This window comes from Carcharodon carcharias, chromosome 5 (assembly GCF_017639515.1).
Source record: "Carcharodon carcharias isolate sCarCar2 chromosome 5, sCarCar2.pri, whole genome shotgun sequence".
Taxonomy (NCBI): domain Eukaryota; kingdom Metazoa; phylum Chordata; class Chondrichthyes; order Lamniformes; family Lamnidae; genus Carcharodon; species Carcharodon carcharias.
Window position 1 is genome coordinate 146074131 of NC_054471.1, and position 18777 is coordinate 146092907.

The 18777-nt window shown below is 44.8% G+C and overlaps 1 protein-coding gene across 2 annotated transcripts in view; it reads left to right on the forward strand.

Moving 5' to 3' along the window:
• The window catches only part of LOC121277604 (four and a half LIM domains protein 2-like), a 108383-nt gene that overhangs the window by 27778 nt on the left and 61828 nt on the right, over nucleotides 1–18777 (forward strand). The window contains exon 1 of one of the 2 annotated variants that reach the window (XM_041187143.1): nucleotides 10904–11020. The exons of the other annotated variant lie outside the window; for it this stretch is intronic. The gene's annotated coding sequence lies outside the window, so the exon portion shown is untranslated. Of the gene's footprint in view, nucleotides 1–10903; nucleotides 11021–18777 lie in introns of those variants that run through there. 2 annotated transcript variants of the gene reach the window in all.

Here is an 18777-nt window from a genome sequence, read left to right on the forward strand (position 1 = left end):
AATATTCAGTTCTGTGAACAAGTGCTTTGGATGGCCTTTCATGACTGCTCAGTTCCACTTCCCAACAGTGCCAAACAAGGAGGGACTGAAAGGTGGCTACATGTCTCGAAGAAGGGAAAGAATAAAATCAAAAAGAGGAGAGTGAATTCCTTGTTAATTCCTGACACCAATCCAGCAGCTGACTAATTAGCAGAGCCTGGGATCCATGCATTGATGTACCTGTCCGCTCATTCCAGACAGGGAAAAGTTAACTAAATAATCAGAAACAACATTTTCTGATAAAGTAGTACCTTATCACTGTCAGTATTGAGCCTTACACATAGATTGCTTAGCATTATGGGGACAATTTTGCAGCCATGCTCCCCTCGGGAACACTGTATCATGGAATTTAACCCTGCTTTCCTCCATATCATTTTGCTTCTGATGAAAGTGTGTATTAGCTTCACTGAAGTGAAATCACAGCCACAATAGTTGCATACATTATACCAAAACTGAAATACATTTGGGCACTTCTTCTAGCAAGAATAGATCAATGGACTCCTGACACTTTGACAAATTATTTCATTTATTTTGCAAGTATTTGTGGGTTAGAGTGTTTTTTTTGGCCCAGTAGCATTACTCCAGTTGTTAAAAGTAGAATACATGTACGCATTGGGCAAATTCTGAACCAGAGCAGAGTGTTGCAGCTGTTGCTGCTTTATGTCAAAGAGGCTTTTAAATGTCCCAGAAGGTTTATAGGTTTTCTTTGCCAGGGCATATCACTTATCATTAAATCCCTCAAATCCAGAGTACGTGCAGGATGATGGGTTAAGAAATAGCAGCAACATAAAGGCTGATGAAATTCAGGAATCTTAGCACACAGGCAGGGGTACAGTTTAGTTCCAATTTTATTTGACATGACACCGTATAGGATAATAGCATTTAGCAGGTTTTTTTGCAGCTATTTCTACAAGGCAGCTAAATTATTACTGATGCACTGCTCAACATATGACATTTTTGATAAACACGTAATCTTCATAAATGATCAACTCCAATGTATTCTACTTATTGTTATCTATTGCATGGCATTCACATTTATTGTATGAAATTTTCCGAAGTTCTGTTCTTATAAGTCTTTTCCATTTCATTCTCGATTTCTACCTAATACATTTGGTAGTAAATTACAAATGCATGCAACCATTGCAAAAACAGTGACAGCCAAAGTGGGAATGTACAATAAACATGACATCTAAAATAACAGTCAATAACACAAATAATCATCAAATTTACCCCTGGCTACTGCCTTCTTCCCCTCTTCAATTCCCCAATCACCAATAGTATCCCTATAGAATATTTTGCTTCATCATTTGTTCTCAGCATGTGGATGATGAGGATGCATTGCTTGTCATCCTTATTTGCCCTGTGACTGGTGATATAGACCTACTCCTTGAACTGCTGTTCTTCTCGTGCTGATGGTACTGCTACCACAAGAAGCCCATGGCACCAGCAGCTGGTCAACAGCACATTTCCCAAATCCACTTCCTCTGGTGGGTGTCCCAAATACAACCATTGTAGCACTGGTGAGAGAAAGGTAATTTTACCCCTCTTCCCTGACACCAACCTTGGATATGGTGATGGTGGCAGAAGCAGAGTTGATTGAAACTCATTTATTGACAGCAAATTGACAGCCAACTGGTGTTTGTCAACCAACACCAATGACCTGTGAAAGGCAATAACATAAATAATCATCAAATTTTCTTTTATTCATTAAATCTGGGAGAATTGGCTATTTTATTAAATGATTTATGATCCACTGATGGAATTGCAGAAAGGTGTGGTGTCGAAAAGTACAGTTCTTAGGAATATTTGTTTATTATCAGCAATGAAAAATAGGTGTCATCTATTATGCTGTAGGAATAACGATCCTTTGATTCTTCACAAGAAACTAATGAGCTTCATAATTAGTATGAATGTCAAAAGTTTATTAATCAATCAGTGACGTGAACATTTTAAGAGGAAAATGGTCCCACAACATTTAAGAGGAATATGATTACCAGGAAATAAATTAATTTCTAAATGTCAAATCACCCTGCTATAATATAATTATGGTAATAATGTTCAGTAGTTATTTTATCTATATTTTCAAAAATGATTTTACTTACAAGGTTAAAAAATGAATTTCCTTGTGCCAAACTAATCTATCTCGATCCACTGTATTTTTATGTTTTAAAGCAAAACTCAGATGCAGTAAAAAGGCAGAGTGAAACAGATAGTTAACCATCTCAGGAACTGAGCATCTTTGTAGTAGCAATCTTTGCACCTCACAGCTAGGATTTTATTACTGGTCCCATAACTTTCCTTGAAGAACAAAAAGAAATGGGCAAAACAAAAATAAACATACCTGGAAAAACTCAGCAGGTCTGGTAGCATCTGCGGAGAGGAACACAGTTAACGTTTCGAGTTCATATGACTCTTCAGCAGAACTAAGGAAAAATAGAAAAGAGGTGAAATATAAGCTGGTTTGGGGGGTGGGGGTGTTTTATTAGTTTATCTCTACCTTTTATTTTGATCCCTTCCCTTCACCCCACCCCACCACCATTAGGGCTATCTGTACCTTGCTTGTCCTGCTTTCTACCCTTAATTAGCACATTCCTTAGATAATATCATCACCTTCAACACCTCTTTGTCCTTTTGTCTATGACATCTTTTGGCCATCTCCGCCTATCACTGGCCCTCTATCCAGCTCTACCTGTCCCACCCCGCGCCCCCCCCTCCAACCCCTAAACCAGCTTATATTTCACCTCTTTTCTATTTTTACTTAGTTCTGTTGAAGAGTCATACGGACTCAAAATGTTAACTGTGTTCCTCACCGCAGATGCTGCCAGACCTGCTGAGTTTTTCCAGGTATTTTTATTTTTGTTTTGGATTTCCAGCATCCGCAGTTTTTTCCTTTTAAAAAGAAATAGGCTTTCTGCATCCCTTACAATTTGCTCGCTAACTGAACAGCTGTCCACCACTGCTAATTCATCAACTAGGGAAGCACTCAGAAATGAGACACTGGCACCAAGCACATACAGGTATATGGCTCAAAATGAAGCAAAACAGCAGAATACATTGGGCACAAACACCCCATTTAAACAGCATAAGGCTAATAAAGTGGGCTGTGCCATGACCACAGATCAGTGCAAGGAAAGCCATCCTATTTAATGGTTTCCGCTTTTTGCTACAAATCCACTGCTCTTCTTGGTGCTGGAACTCATTTAGGGACCAGAGGAACTCTTTCCATTGCATAGCTTGGAACTTTTTGTACGCATGATTTATACTGCACATATAATGCACTTGCTAGTCATAGAGGAAGGGCTAACTCCGTTCTCAGTGTGATCCCGACTGACCGATTTTGACCCAGCAACAGTGAAGAAACAACAATATATTTTCAAGTCAGGATGGTGAGTGGTTTGGAGGGGAAATTCTGGGTGATGGTGTTCCCATCTCTCTGCTGCCCTTGTCCTTCTAGTTGGTGGTGGTCATGGGTTTGGAAGGTGCTGCCTAAGGAGCCTTGGTGAGTTTCTGTAGTGCATCTTGTAGATGGCACACACTGCTGCCATTGTTTGTCAGTGGTAGAGGGAGTGAATGTTTATGGAATGGATGCCAATCAAGCAGGCTGCTTTGTTCTGGATGGTGTCAAGCTTCTTGAGTGTTGTGGGAGCTGCCCTCATCCAGGCAAGTGGAGTGTATGCCATCACACTCCTGACTTGTGCCTTGTAGGTGGTGGACAGGTTTTGGGGAGTTAGGAGGTGAGTTACTCATTGCAGGATTCCTAGCCTCTGACCTGCTCTTGTAGCCACAGTATTTAAATGGCTAGTCCAGTTCAGTTTCTGGTCAATGGTAACCCCCAGGATGTTGATAGTGGGGGATTCAGCAAAGATAGTGCTATTGAACATCAAGGGCCAACAGTTAGATTCTCTCTTGTTGGAGATGGTCATTGCCTGGCACTTGTGTAACGTAAATGTTACTTGCTCCTTGTCAGCCCAAGCCTGGGTATTGTACTAGCCCAGTACATCATCACTACTCCATCGTTTCCCCACAGCATGGTGGTCCCATATATCTGATGCCCTTGTCCTTTTAGGTGGTAGAGGGTGTGGGTTTAGAAGGTGCTGTCGAAGGAGTCTTGGTGAGTTGCTGCAGTGTATCTTGTAGATGGTACATGCTGCTGTCTGTGCATCCGTGGTGGAGGGATTGAATGTTGAATACCACAATACATCAGGGGGTAGCCAAAATAGGCACTCTGAGGCATCCATTATGATGCCACCAACATATCATGAATAGAAAACAAAAGCAAAAGTACCTGGAAAACCTCAGCAGGTCTGGCAGCATCTGCGGAGAGGAGCACAGTTAATGTTTCGAGTCCGAATGAGCCTTCAACAGAACCAAGTAAAAATAGAAAAGAGGTGAAATATAAGCTGGTTTAAGGGGAGGGTGGGACAAGTAGAGCTGGATAGAGGGCCAGTGATAGGTAGAGATAGCCAAAAGATGTCACAGACAAAAGGACAAAGAGGTGTTGAAGATGGTGATATTATCTAAAGAATGTGCTAATTAAGGGTAGAAAGCAGGACAAGCAAGGTACAGATAGCTTTAGTGGGAGTAGGGTGGGGTGAAGGAATCGAAAAAGGCTAAAAGGTAGAGATAAAACAATGGATGGAAATATATTTGAAGATAATGGAAATAGGTGGGAAAAGAAAAATCTGTATAAATTATTGGAAAAAAAAGGGGGCGATCGGAAAGGGGGTGGGGATGAAGGAGAAAATTCATGATCTAAAATTGTTGAACTCAATATTCAGTCCGGAAGGCTGTGAAGTGCCTAGTCGGAAGATGAAGTGCTGTTCCTCCAGTTTGCGTTGAGCTTCACTGGAACAATGCAACAGGCCAAGGACGGACATGTGGGCATGAGAGCAGGGTGGAGTGTTAAAATGGCAAGCAACAGGGAGGTCTGGGTAATGCTTGCGGATAGACTGAAGGTGTTCTGCAAAGCGGTCACCCAGTCTGCGTTTGATCTCTCCAATGTAGAGGAAACCGCATTGGGAGCAACGAATGCAACTAAATTGAAGGAAGTGCAAGTGAAATGCTGCTTCACTTGAAAGGAGTGTTTGGGCCCTTGGATGGTGAGGAGAAGGGAAATAAAGGGGCAGGTGTTGCACCTTCTCTGCTCCTCTCCGCAGATGCTGCCAGACCAGTTTTTCCAGGTATTTTTGTTTTTGTTTTGGATTTCCAGCATCCGCAGTTTTTTGCTTTTATATCATGAAAAAGAACATTGAACCAAATAGGCAATAGTGCACAACCATGTCCTTACTTCTTTATTGAGTAAGATAGGTCTTGTGAATTTGACATCTCCCCTTACAGGGGTCTTGCAGCTAGAGCATATCCCAGATAAAACATGGTTCCAGCTTCTTCAGGACAGCTGTACTACTCAGTGAGCCATGTCAGGAACCTGAGACCCAGATAGATTCCGGGTTCTGACCCCGTATCACTCTCTGAACTGTATCACTCTCACAACGTTATTTTGAAATGTAAATGGGCTAATTGGGCAGGGGGCAAGCTCAGTGCTAAATTAGAAATGCTGTGCACTTCCACAATGTAGGAGTGCCCTGTCTGAAGCCTGCAACAAAGGCAGGTGCCAGTCATTTTGGGGGCTGCTGCTGCCTTTGCTGAGATGAGCTGGCAGCTCATGAAAGGACCAGGAGATAAAGATGGCACAGAGTGGCCATGGACACCAAGTCAAAGTATAGCACTAGACCTGGCTACAGTTGATCACTCAAATTCCACAAAAAGAACATAGTTGGAAACAAACTTTCATTTACCCAACAATGACCCCAATAGCTGCACTAATGTGCACTGGATTATTTGGCTGGATCCGAAAAGAAAGATTGAAATTTCCACTCTGTTCCTGACAGACCCTTTAACAAGCTTAAAGGGCTGTTAATTGGTGGTGAGCAAATTTCCTGTTCCCTTCCCCCTGCTAGGCCTTTGAAAAGGGCAAATGGTCTCAGAGTCAGAGGGATCCTGTACCGCCCCCCCCAGGAATGCCATTTTCAAATCATGCCCTTACACATTCCTGCCCCCATTGGCAATTAAAAATCCAGGTCAATAGCCTTCTAAAAATAACTTGAAACAATGCACTTGGAAATCTCCTGTCCCTTATAGCACTCCACAATGTCACATTCTGATTTATTCTCAGGACACACATAGCACTGGCAAAGTTTTATTAATTGTTTGTTTATTATAACTCTCGGGTTGTGTTTTCAATTGAATAGTTTGCTAGGAAATTTCAAAAAGTCGTAAAGCGTCATTCACTGGGTAAATCAAACCTGAAAGCAAACCTAGACCAGTTTGGATTGGGGTTTTTACAACAGCCTTGCAGCTTTTCACTGGTGGGATTTGTTGGGAGGATGTTGTTTACAGAACGATGTCTCTCTTAAGGAAATCTTCATGCTCTTCAGTAGTTTAACTGTAAGTCTTTATTAACAAGTAAAACTATTTACACATGTACAGTGAAGGGTACAGGCTATGAGCTAATCTTCTTGTTTAAGCCTTTAACCGTCTCATGCTGACCACTGGGTCTGGGTCATGTGCCTTCTTACATCACTGTGTGGGCAGTACTGTACTCAGTTCCACATTAACACTGTATGTGCCAGACCCTGAGATAACAGGGTTTGAACTCTTAACCTCTAATCCAGCACCATAACCACTAACTTACTGTACCCCATATAATTCCATATTCCTTATAAAAATTAAAGTAGCTTATTCCTCCCTGAATACTCTGTAGACCCCCAAAATATATGATGTGATAATCCAAGAAACCACCTTAATCACTGATGTCAATAAGGATTAATGGGCAGAATTTTATGTCTCCCCCTCACCCCACCCAGAGGCAAGTTCAGAGCTGGTGAGGGTGTTGATTGACTGGGCGAGAGCCCAAGTTCTCCACTATCCACCTCCAGCCAGGAATGCCAATTGAGGCCTTTAAGAAGCTACTTAAAGGCCTCAACTCACCGCCACCGGAATTCTACCAGCAGCCAGCAGGGAACTCACCATGCCAGACAACCACACAGTAAACCCTATAGAGTATGCCTGTGGGGTATTGGGGGGAGGGGTGTCCCTTGTAAGGCATTCTGAGCTCCGTTGAGGGACCCGGCATTAGGAAAAGGGGCGCACAATGGAAAGAACCTGCCCTTGTTATTGACGCCCCCAACCTCCTTGGTACCCCAACCGCCCACTTACCTTTCTTCAGGGATCCATAGTTGATCCCTGCTAAAGGCCCCAGTGTAGTATCGACAGTAGCTAGCTGTCTGGTAATGTTACCACTACTGGAGAACTGCCAACTTCTGACTGGCCAGCAACTCTTGGGCTGGGAGTTCCACCCTGCTCAGGACTTAATTCAATGCCTAGGTAAGTGCCTATAATTCTAACAAAATTGCATTGGACCTCCCAAAAATGTTCGATGCAGGGTTCTCACTAGCTTCCGGCCAGTGGATGTGAACCCCACCTCGAGCATCAAATCCCCACCATCAGGTGTTTTGTGAGTCACTAAGATCTCTCTTTTTTGGTGCAAGCACATAACTGAACTCTGGAACATTCAGAATAGATGTGTCTCAAATGGGATCCTATTGACTGCCCTTAGAGAGGCAGTTCCAAGATGAATAGGTAGTTCCTGGCAGTACACTCCAAAACCATTGCAGATCTTCGCTAGCCTAAAGCAGCCGTACGGAACTTGGATAAGTGCCTTGGATGCCTGCCCTTTTACCGAAAGCCATTGTGGGATCTTCCTCTTCCAATCAAACTGGCTGATTCATGCTTTCTGTCAATGCAACACACTTGACTGGATTTTCCAACTCAATTGAAATTACTGTAGTCTGTTTGGTCAGATGCCAACTCAGTAAATTGCCATCTCCAGAATCCGAGAACGAACTTCTAGGTTATCCAATGGAATAAAAGCTTTTAATGAGGCCAGTAAATAAAATTAAGCATAGTGAAGGTATGGCTCTGTACAGGATTCAACCATTCGGCCTGTCGAATCCTTGCCAGCTCTCAGCAAGATTAATTCAGCTAATCCCATTCCCCTGCCATTTTCCCATAACCCTGAAAACATTTTTCCTTCAAGTGCTTATCCAATTCTTTTTTGAAACCCACAAATGAATCACCCTCAGGTGGTGCACTCCAGCTCCTAACCATTTGCTGGAAAGAAAATGTTTTCTCATGCAACCCACTGTGACTTATGAGTCACACTTGCACACTTGTTGTGGGGTGACTAAGTTGATGCTTTAGATAGAGTAGTTCTGCAGACCCTTATGAGGTGGAACACATTCTGTTTATTTACATGGTACTCAGCAGCTACACATGTGTGTTTCTACACCAAACTCTATCTACATACTTCTGGTGCTCACTTGCAGACCACTGACTTCCAACTAAATAATAACTACAGAATTAGCCCACACTACTCCACTATTAGTTACACAAGGTCATGTGATCTTCCTTTAAAACATTCTTCTTAAAGGCATACAACACATTAGGTAAAACCATAGTTACCACATCCCTCCCCCTTTATTCGGAAACATGTTTTTACATTTACAATTACAATCTTTTCAAAATAGTAAACTATTTACACTGATAAATAATTTGCAAATTCAGTCTTTCTGGAGGTTTCCTTAGGCATATAGAATGTCTCAGCTCTACAAATTCAGGTGCTTTGTTAGGAATCTCATTTTCTGGAGTTGTCTGAACATCAGGTTCTTCGGCAGGTACCTGCAAATCTGTTTCTTCAACACTTATAGGTGCAACAGACACATCAGACTGTACTAGCTTGAGTCCTCTCAACAGGAAAAGCTGACTCAGTCATGAACACTGGTGGAATCATTTCTTGATGATATGTCTTCCTTTTCCTCACATGATCCACATGTCTCCATATGACTCAGCCTTCCACCTTCACGTGGTAAGATAGACGTCCAGTCACTGTATGTATTTCACCTGGGAACCACTTTGGTCCTTCTCCAAAGTTCTTCACATATACCGTCTCTCCCACGGTAAATTTCCTGTCACGACTATGACACATATGTCCAGTTTTCTGACTTCCTTGACTCTTTTCTACTTTGCCCCCTAAATTTGGCACTATTAAGCTCAATCTTGTCCTGAGACGGTGTTTCATTAATAATTCCATAGGTGTGACACCTGCTGTTGTGGAAGGGGTATTCTTATAATGGAAGAGAAAGAGTGCTAGCTAAGTTGCTAAGGAATCTCCAGTTAACTTTTTCATGCCAGACGTGAACATTTGAACTGCTCTTTCATTTGAAGAAGGATGGTATGGTGAAGTTTTAACATGAGTTATACTGTTGAGGCTGATAACCCATTGAAACTCAGCACTCGTAAATGCTGTGCCGTTATCAGATACGACCACTTCTGGTAGTCCATTGATGGCAAAACTTTGATGCAGCTTCTCAATTGTAGCAGAAGATGTGGGTGACTTCACCTCATATATGCCCATCCATTGTTAGTGCACATCTACATTGTTCCCATGAAATGTCCCACATAGTCAACATGTAACCGCACCCATGGTCTTCCTGACAACTCGTAAGGGTGTAACAGAGCTGTTGAGGTAACGTTTGCAATTGCTGACATTGTGCACAATTCTTCATTAACCTCTCTTTTTCTCCATCCATCCCACACCACCATAGATATCTGTGTGCTATGGGCCAGGATGTTCTGGCCCCATCGTGGGTGGGACCTGCCGCGGGCGAGGTGGTGCCCCAGCCAGAAGCCCATTGACTTGCGGTGGGACCGGAAGATCGCGGTAATGGGTAGGTGCGGAAAATCCCGCCCATGGTCTTTATTTGGGACATTCCTGGATGTGCACTATGTAGTTCAATTAACAGCTTCTCTTCCCTTTGGAGGATATATCACTTGTGCTCCCCACAATAAGAAACCACCCTGGCTGGTTATTTCATGTCTTTTGTTAAAGTACAGTTTCATTTCATCAGATAAAGGCTCTTGTGACCAATCATGAAGCACTTTTTCTCGTACTTGAGATAGGACTGGGTCCCTACTTGTCCAGTCTCTGATCTGTCTAGCACATACCAGTGATGAACCTAAGAAATTTAACAATAATACAAGTTTTTGTGGAACTCGGTCATCTTCACCATTTTCTTGTGAAGATAAATAACTAAGTGCATCAGCATTTTGCAATTTGATTTCCAGGCCTATGTACAAAAGTATACTTGTACACTGCCAGGATCATGGCCCAATGTTGTATTCTCACCGAGGCTATGGGTGGTATAGCCTTGGCCTCGCCTAACAACCCTAGCAATGGCTTGTGGTCAGAAACGATAGCAAAATGACAGCTGTGTACTGGTGAAATTTCTTGACTCCAAAGATGATTGACAGGCCTTCTTTTTCTGTCTGTGAGTATCCCTTTTCTGCTGTGGTGAGCTTTTGAATCCCTTACTGCACTTTCCAAACCAGTGCTATCTCTAGCACCTTCTTAAAATCCAAATTTGTTTCAGACGGTAATTTCTTTTGAATCGTGGCCTCATTCACACCGCACACTAAACAATCTTTGAGCATATCGTTTAGAGACTTATCAAACTCACAATGTTCTGTTAACTGTTTCAAACTTGCCACATAACAAGCATTTGTCTCCCCCGGGGCTCTATTCCATGAATTAAACTTGAAACGTTGCATCATTACCGAGGGGTTTGGCTGGTAATGACCCTTCACGAGGTCCATCAATTCATCAAAATTTTTGGAATCTGGGGCACTGGATGCCATCAAACTTTGAATTAACCTGTAGGATTTATTCCCACATGCAGATAAGAGGATCATCCATTTCTTCTCTTCCCCCATCATGTCGTTCACTTGGAAATAGAATGCAAGGTATCAATATAATGAGACCAAGCATTCGTGGCTGGATCAAAAGGATCAATTCTTCCGAAGTGCGGAATTCTGTGAGGAGATTACTTTTGCAATTTGGAAATTCTACTTACAATTACCATGCAAGGTACAGCCCAATTTCGATTCTTTTGATCTCCACTGTGATTTTATTCTCGATGCTAGTTTATTGTATCTTTCTTCTATGTTGCTTTTTCCTTCTTTCTCCTTGTCACTGGTTTGATGTGTCCTTATCACAAGTTGGTTAGGTCTCCGCCTTATCCTCGCTTTATCTTCATCGCCAGTTTGTTATGACTTGTGAATCAAACTTGCACACTTGTTGCAGGGTGATCGAGTTGGTACTTTAGATAAAGTGGTTCTGCAGACACTTCTTAGGTGGAACATTCTGTTTACTTACAAGGTACTCAGCAGCTACACATATGTGTTTCTACACCAAACTCTATCTACTTACCTCTGCTGCTCACTTGCAGACTACTGACTTCCAACTAACCACAGAGTTAGCCTGTTCCATAGAGTTTCATATAAAGCAAAGAGTTCAATCGGCTCCTTCATGACTCCCACAGCTGGTACTCCTTGTATTAGCAGGTGTCTTGATTCTAGATTTAAGTGTACACTTTAACAGCCCTCAGCCTTATACCCTCTCAGTACTCGGGCTGTAAAAACAGACATTTTCCTGTTGATGGTGTTTCAACAACTCCGGAGCTTGGGCAGCCATCTTCATCTTCACTATTGGTTACAGAAGATCATGTGATCTTCCTTTATAACATTCTTTTTAAAGTATACTACACATTAGATAAAACCATAGTTATCACACCAACTTTGGTTCTTTTATCAACCACCTTGAATCTATGTCTTCTGGTTCTCAATCCATCTGACAATGGAAACAGTTTCTCCCTATCTATTCTGTCCCTCATGATTTTGAACACCTCTAGCAAATCTCCTCTCAACCTTCGCTTGTTCGAGAAGACCAACTTCAACTCTACCAATCTGTCCATGTAACTGAAGTTCCTCATCCATTAAATCATTCTCATCCAACTTTTCTGCACCCTGTATAAAGCCATCACATCCTTCCAAAATTATGGTGCGGTGCACAGAATTGGACATAATATTCCAGTTGAGGCCAAACCAGTGTTTTAAAAAGATTTATCAAACTTCCTTGCCTTTGTACTGGATCCCCTAACTTATAAAGCCCAGGATCCCATATGCCTTATTCGCCAATTTCTCAACCTGCCCTACCATCTTCAATGATTTGTGTACATTTACCCCAGTTCCTTCTGTTCCTGTATTACCTTTGGAGTTGTATCCTTTATTTTATATTCCTCATTCTTCCTACCAAAATGTAATTTTTCACTTTTCTCTGCATTACGTTCAGCTGTCATTCCACCAGTCCATCTATGCTCTGTTGAAGTTTATAAGTTTATCATTATCCTCCTCACAAATTACAATACTTTCAAATTTTTTGTCATCACAAGTTTTGAATTGTGCCCTACACACCCAAGTCTAGGCCTTTAAAATATATCAAGAAAAGCAATGGCCCTTGTACTGAGCCCTGGGGAACACCACTGTATACTTTCCTCCAGCGTAAAGAACAACTGTTTACCACTCCTCTTATGTTTCCTGTCGCTCAGCCAACTTTGTATCCCTGCCTCCACTGTACCTTTTATTCCATGAGCCTCAACGTTGCTGACAAACCTATTACTCGGCACTTTTATCAAGCATCTTTTAAAATCCCATAACAACTGCAATATCCTTAACAAGTTGTTACCTCATCAAAAAACTCAAATCATGTTTGTTAAACATAATTTGCCTTTAATAAATCCTTAATTAATCCATCCTTGTCCAAGTGATTGCTAATTTTGTCTTGGATTATCATTTCCAAAAGCTTTCCCAGCACCAAGTTAGACTGACTGGCCTTTTATTGCTGGGTTTATCCTTACACCACCTTACATCAAGAAGTTGGACACCATCCAGGACAAAGCAGCCTGCTTTATTGGCACCACATCCACAGACATTCACTCCCTCCGTCACCAACACAGAGTAACAGCAGTGTGCACGATCTACAAGATGCATTGCAGGAACTCACCAAGGTTCCTTAGATAGCACCTTCCAAACCCATGGCCACTACTAGGAGGGCAAGGGTAGCAGATAGAGAGGAGCACCAGCACCTGGAAGTTCCCCTCCAAGTCATTCACCATCCTGACTTGGAAATATATCGCCATTCCTTCACTGTCGCTGAGTCAAAATCCTGGAACTCCCTTCCTAACAGCACTGTGGGTGTACCTACACCACATAGACTGCAGTGGTCCAAGAAGGAGGCTCACCAACACTTTCTTAAAGGCAATTAGGATGGGCAATAAATGCTGGCCCAGCCAGTGATGCCCACATCCCGTAGATGATTTTTAAAAAAATCCAGTAATTCTTAATAACATACTGGACTAGTAATCCAGAGGCCTAGACTAATGCTCAGGGTTGTGGGTTCAAACCCCACCACAGCAGCTGGTGGAATTTAAATTCAATTATTAAAACTAGTCTCCCTGCAGCATGGGATTCCCATGATTCTTATTGGGGGGTTTCTTCCTGGGTGTACCTATACCACATGGACTGCAGCAGTTCAAGAAGGCAGCTCATCACCACCTTCTCAAGGGCAATTAAGGACAGGCAATAAATGCTTGCCTAGCCGGTGATACCCACACCCCATGAATGAATAAAAAGAATCCTTTTTTGAGCAAGGGTTTAACATATGCAAATCTCCAGTCCTCTCATGCCACCACCACACCCCGCCCCCACCCCATCCCCCCGCACCCCACCTCCCCCCTGTATCTAAGGAAAATTGGAAGATTGTGGCCAGTGCCTCTGCAATTTCTGCCCTTACTTCCTTCAACATCCTCGGATGCACCCATCCAGTCTGGTGGCATATCAACTTTAAGTATAGCCAGCCAATCAAAGTAAGTAGTATGAAGACCAGCTCAACAGAATACAGAGAGACAGGATATTTAATGCTGAATTTGGTGAGTGAGGGAATTCTAATGTTTTAAGGGTTGACCTCTTTTTAAAAATCTAGTCAAGTGTTGCATTTAGCATTTAATTTGATGTTAACATTAACTTGTAGTTTTTTCCAGTCTTACACTGTAGTTAACAAGATGACTGCTGGTGGCAGTGGCACAGTTAGTCAATTAGGTGGCTAATCAGAACTGGTTCTCTAGCCACAAGAACCTGAGAGGAGAATCTCCCATGCCCAATGGCGATGGGCTTGTTTGGTGGTGTGAGCAGACAATATGGTGAGAAGGTCAAAAAGCGGTTTTACAACATCATGAAACTAGTTTGCGTTTGTTCACTCAGTCTGACAATTGTGCTATTGGATATCGGGAACCTCATTGCAATACGTTGCATATCATTATAAGGCCAACCTGCTGGAATCATCCCCTCACGCTGGATCATTCGAGCATGTCAGTGTGATTGCATGTCGACATGTTTCACAAAAGCATATATAAGGCGTGCACTTGGCAGACTGCACTTCGAGAGGAACTCGGTGGTGAGTGCACAGTATTGTTGCACAGCGCTCGCCTGGATCGCCTGTTGGACTTCAAAGTTGAGGGGTCTTCAGGTGGGGTGCAAGGGCTGCCCTGTTGTTGAGGCAACTTGTGTGGGAGAGGGGCGCAAGGGCTGCCCAGTGGTTGAAGGTAGTGCACAAGCGCATGCGGGGTCAGGGGGTGGGAAGCAGCCACGCATTGGGAAAACCTTGTCTAAAGTGACCATTCCTCTGCAGCTGAGACAGTTCAGATGCAGCCACATGGACATGCATGGAGTCGGGCCTCTAGCTTATCTGCCCACTCAAGCAACACAGAGGCATGAAAGTGCCACCAAGTGCTCCAGAGCTTTTCACCCCTTGGGCACAGACTGCAAACTAATGAGAGTTTAAGTGGGCAGCAGAATAGTTGGACAGTTAGGCACATTGTACAACGTCCTTGCTAAAGCTGGCCATGGAGCAGTCACTGCTGTAGATGCTCACATCCCCTTTCAATGTAATCATTCCGGTTTGGGCTAGCGTCCCCCATGTTTCAAGCTAACAGTGCAGCCTTGCTGTGTGGGTTAGGAGAATGCTGAGCCTGAGCTGGGAGCACAGCATGCAGTCCAATGGGCAAAGCTACTGCAAATCAGTCGGGTGAAGTGGGGCAGAGGAGAGTGAGGTTTCAGGCAGCCATGCAGCACACTAATCTCAGGCCATCCAATTGGGATGCATTCAGAGGCCTTCTGACTTAAACAAAAGAGGCTCTTAGAACACCCAAGCTAACCCACACGTCTGTCTCTTTCATCCTGCAGAAGGAATACATCAGGATCATGGAGCCTGGTGAACTAGCTGTAAGCCTCATGGCATACAGAGAGTGAAGACGACAGGGAAGAGAATGACTGAGAAGCCTGGCTGTGCAGAGGAAGGAGCAGCACTCTCAGGAAGAAGGGGCAGCTGGGGCTCCCACACACACCACTGAAAGGCTCAGCGAGCCATTGCTGATCAGTGCCTAGCTGGACCCAGGATCTATAGACGCAGCCTTTCACTCCTGCAGATGACCGAGAGCCAGTGTTGCTGAGGACTGAGCATGTCTAAGGAACTGTTTGGTCACATCTGCCACCTGCTGCAGGATTCGACGCCATGGGGACTTGGAGGGCATCCACTGCCAGTGGCTGTGAAAGTGATAGCAGAACTCAATTTTTATGCCAGTGTCTCCTTTCAATGCTCCACACGTGGCCTCTGCCCACAAATGCATCCATGAGTTCATGGATGCCATCTTCACAAGGGCACTCAACTTTCTGCATTTGGTCTGGGACCAGGAGAGCCAGGATACAAGAGTGATTGGATTTGCCCAGATCTTGGGTTTCCAAAAGGTGCAGGATGCCATCGACTGCACTCATGTGATGCTCAGATCTCTGTCGCAACAAGGGGTCACCTATGTCAACCGCAAGGGCTTCCATTCACTGAATGTGCAGCTGATGTTAGACCACCTGCATCCTGCAGATCCATGCATGGTTTCCAGGGAGTGTCCACGACTCCTACATTCTCAGTCAGTCACTGATCCATGATGTCTTCCAGGGTCCACAGAGGCTGCAGGGATTGCTCCTTGGGAACAAAGCCATGGCTGATGACACCCATGCGGCAGCCTCAGACTGCAGCAGAGTGACAGTATAATGAGGCTCATACTCACACTTGCTGGAGCAGACGATTGGGATGCTGTAAATGAGGTTCCAGTCCCTGGACCGGTCTGGTGGAGCCCTGCAATACAGCCCGCAGAGGTTGTCACACATCATCTGCACCTGCTGCACCCTTTACAACCTGGCGCTGCACTGGGGAGAGGAACTGGCTGAGGAGGAGATGGAGGAGCTGCACGTCTCCTCTGATGAGAAGGACATCGATGGGAATACGGGCAAGGAGGTCTTTGAAGATGACGATGACAGCCATGAGGCCTTTGTACTGGACAGACAAGGCAGGCATGCTCAGAGCCCCTCATAGATGCGAGAGTTTTGGAGAATGATGGCAACATGCAGTGAGGAGACATCGTAGATCTTCATATAGCCTCTGTAAATGCCTGGTTCCTGTCTGGCCGAAGGCAATTCACTTGCGCTTTGTGATCAGGGTCATATTATAGAGACACAACCGTGAAAAAGCACCTGATCCTTTGTCAGTCTTCAGCACCTGAGCCCTTTAGGACCACAGGGTCACTGGTCATTGATGGTGAAGAAATGGGGGCCAGCCCCACCTGAAAGGTGCTGAGAGCACACAGAGCGAATGATGGAACTCGGTGATGCTTGCTCACAACATTCTGGCAGCAATGACAAGCACCATCGAGGTGCAGGCATCAATAATGTGTCCAGGGAGTGTGAGGCTTGACCATCACTTTGGTCTGAAGGTTGCACAAAGCACAGGGAAGAGGCCCTGGACTGAGACACCTGCCTTTATCTTGGGCAGAAAGACTTCACATCTGAGTGACACAAACACTGCTCATTAGAACAAGGAGCCGTAGGCAAGGAGGCATTCTTGGGAATTCATTTACAATAGCGAATATTATGTACAAGTAACACCCATGCCCGGGCTGTGCAACTGCATCTTCTTGACCTTCCCAACCCTGCCGCTAGGTCTTGGTGTCTCCGGCCATCCACAGGGGAGGTGAAGGCAGCCTGCTGATTGTTATGCCCTGTTTGTGATGACCTTGGCAGGCATTCTCTGGAGGGCTGAGTCTTGGAGGGCCCCTGCCTACTTTCAGGGTCCTGCTGTGTGGCAGTGGCACCTTCCTTGGCCTGTGGAGCTAGAGCTGCTGAGGTCACAGGAAGAGGGGATTCGGAGGTGACTGACTTTCCCAGAGTCACCTGGGCCATGGGGTGTGCACCTGCTGATCCTCCTCCCTATGGGTGCCCAAGAGCCCCTGGCTGACTCCTTGAGGAGAATGGAAAGCGGGAGTGAGATTGAGCTGCCCTACACCCCTCTTGTGTACACACTGTTGGAGGCCAACTATAGTGTCAACAATGGAGTTCAGACCTCGCAGCAGTTCAGGAGCTGACAAAGGTCTCTATGGCGGCCGCCATCCTACAAATGTTGACCTCGGTGCGTTGGCATGCTGCTGCTATCACAGCCTAAGGGTGGGCAGGCTCCTCCATCTGCCTTGCTATCTGAGGAGTGCAGCGGACATCCCTCCCTGATGTGCCCAGGCTTGCCTTTGTAGCTCCAGCAACTGAGATAAGGCCAAGTCCAGAGGCTTGTCATCTGACTCAGACTCAGCAAAGTTCTGGCCTTCAACAGTCCGCTGAGTGGTGAAGACCTGGGAAGTCCCTGCCTCTGCTTGCTGTGGATCAGAGAGTGTGATGTGCTCACCAGATTGTGATCCAGAGGCTACTCTAAAGCTAGGTCCCACCAAGGTGTGTGTCTCTGTGCTGGTGGAGGGTGTGGGTGAGCGCTGTTACCGGTCTTCAGGGAGGGCACCTTCAGATTCCTCTTCAGAGGTTTCTTTGGGGCTTGTTTGGAGGCCCTGGGTCATGCACTCTGCTGGCTGTTTGGCAGATGTGCCTGCAAAAGCAAGGAGAGATCATTAGTGTATGGCAGTGACTCACAGCATGGTTGTCTGATGGATGTTGCATTGCTGGGTCCTCACTTTGTACAGCACAGCCAAACTCACCATCAGCACAGGAATGCTACAGATCGTGGCCGGCCAGCTGGAAGCCTCTGTTTTCAAAATCCGTGAGGACCCGCATTTCAGGCATTCCTCCACTAGCCTACGGCCTCTCCCTCTTGTTGTTTGCCAGCTTGTCCTGCATAAGTAGAGATGGAGAGGGTGTAAGCATTATGCCTGCAAGGCCAGATGATAAGTATGCCTGGCATGTATGGGTGGTGAGTGATCCCATGAATGGGATAAGGATACTGAAGGTGTGTGTGAGATAGTGAATGGTGATGTCCCCTGAACTGGCAATGAGTGAGTGTCCTATGGATTTGTGATGGGTTTGTGAATGTGTGTGTGGAGAGTGATGAGGAGAGTGACTTATCCTGGCGGAACTGAGGAGATCATTCAGCATTTTTCGGCACTGGGTGTCTCTCCTTTTTTGCAGGGCATTGGCACTGATCACCACTGCCACTGCCTCTCAAGCTGGATTGCTGATGTTGCTGCCCATCCTGCAGCCAGAGTATGGATAGAGGACATCACAGTGGGCCTCCATGGCATTCAAAAGATGTTCGAGGGATGCATCATTAAATCTGAGGACCGCAGTCTTCTTGTCTTTTGGGGTCATGTCTGCTTTGCAGCAGTGGTCGGCTGGAAGCTGTGAGAGGTGTGCACGTGGCTGCACTTCAAATATGGCGTCTGGCGTAATGAAGTGGTGAGGTCATGG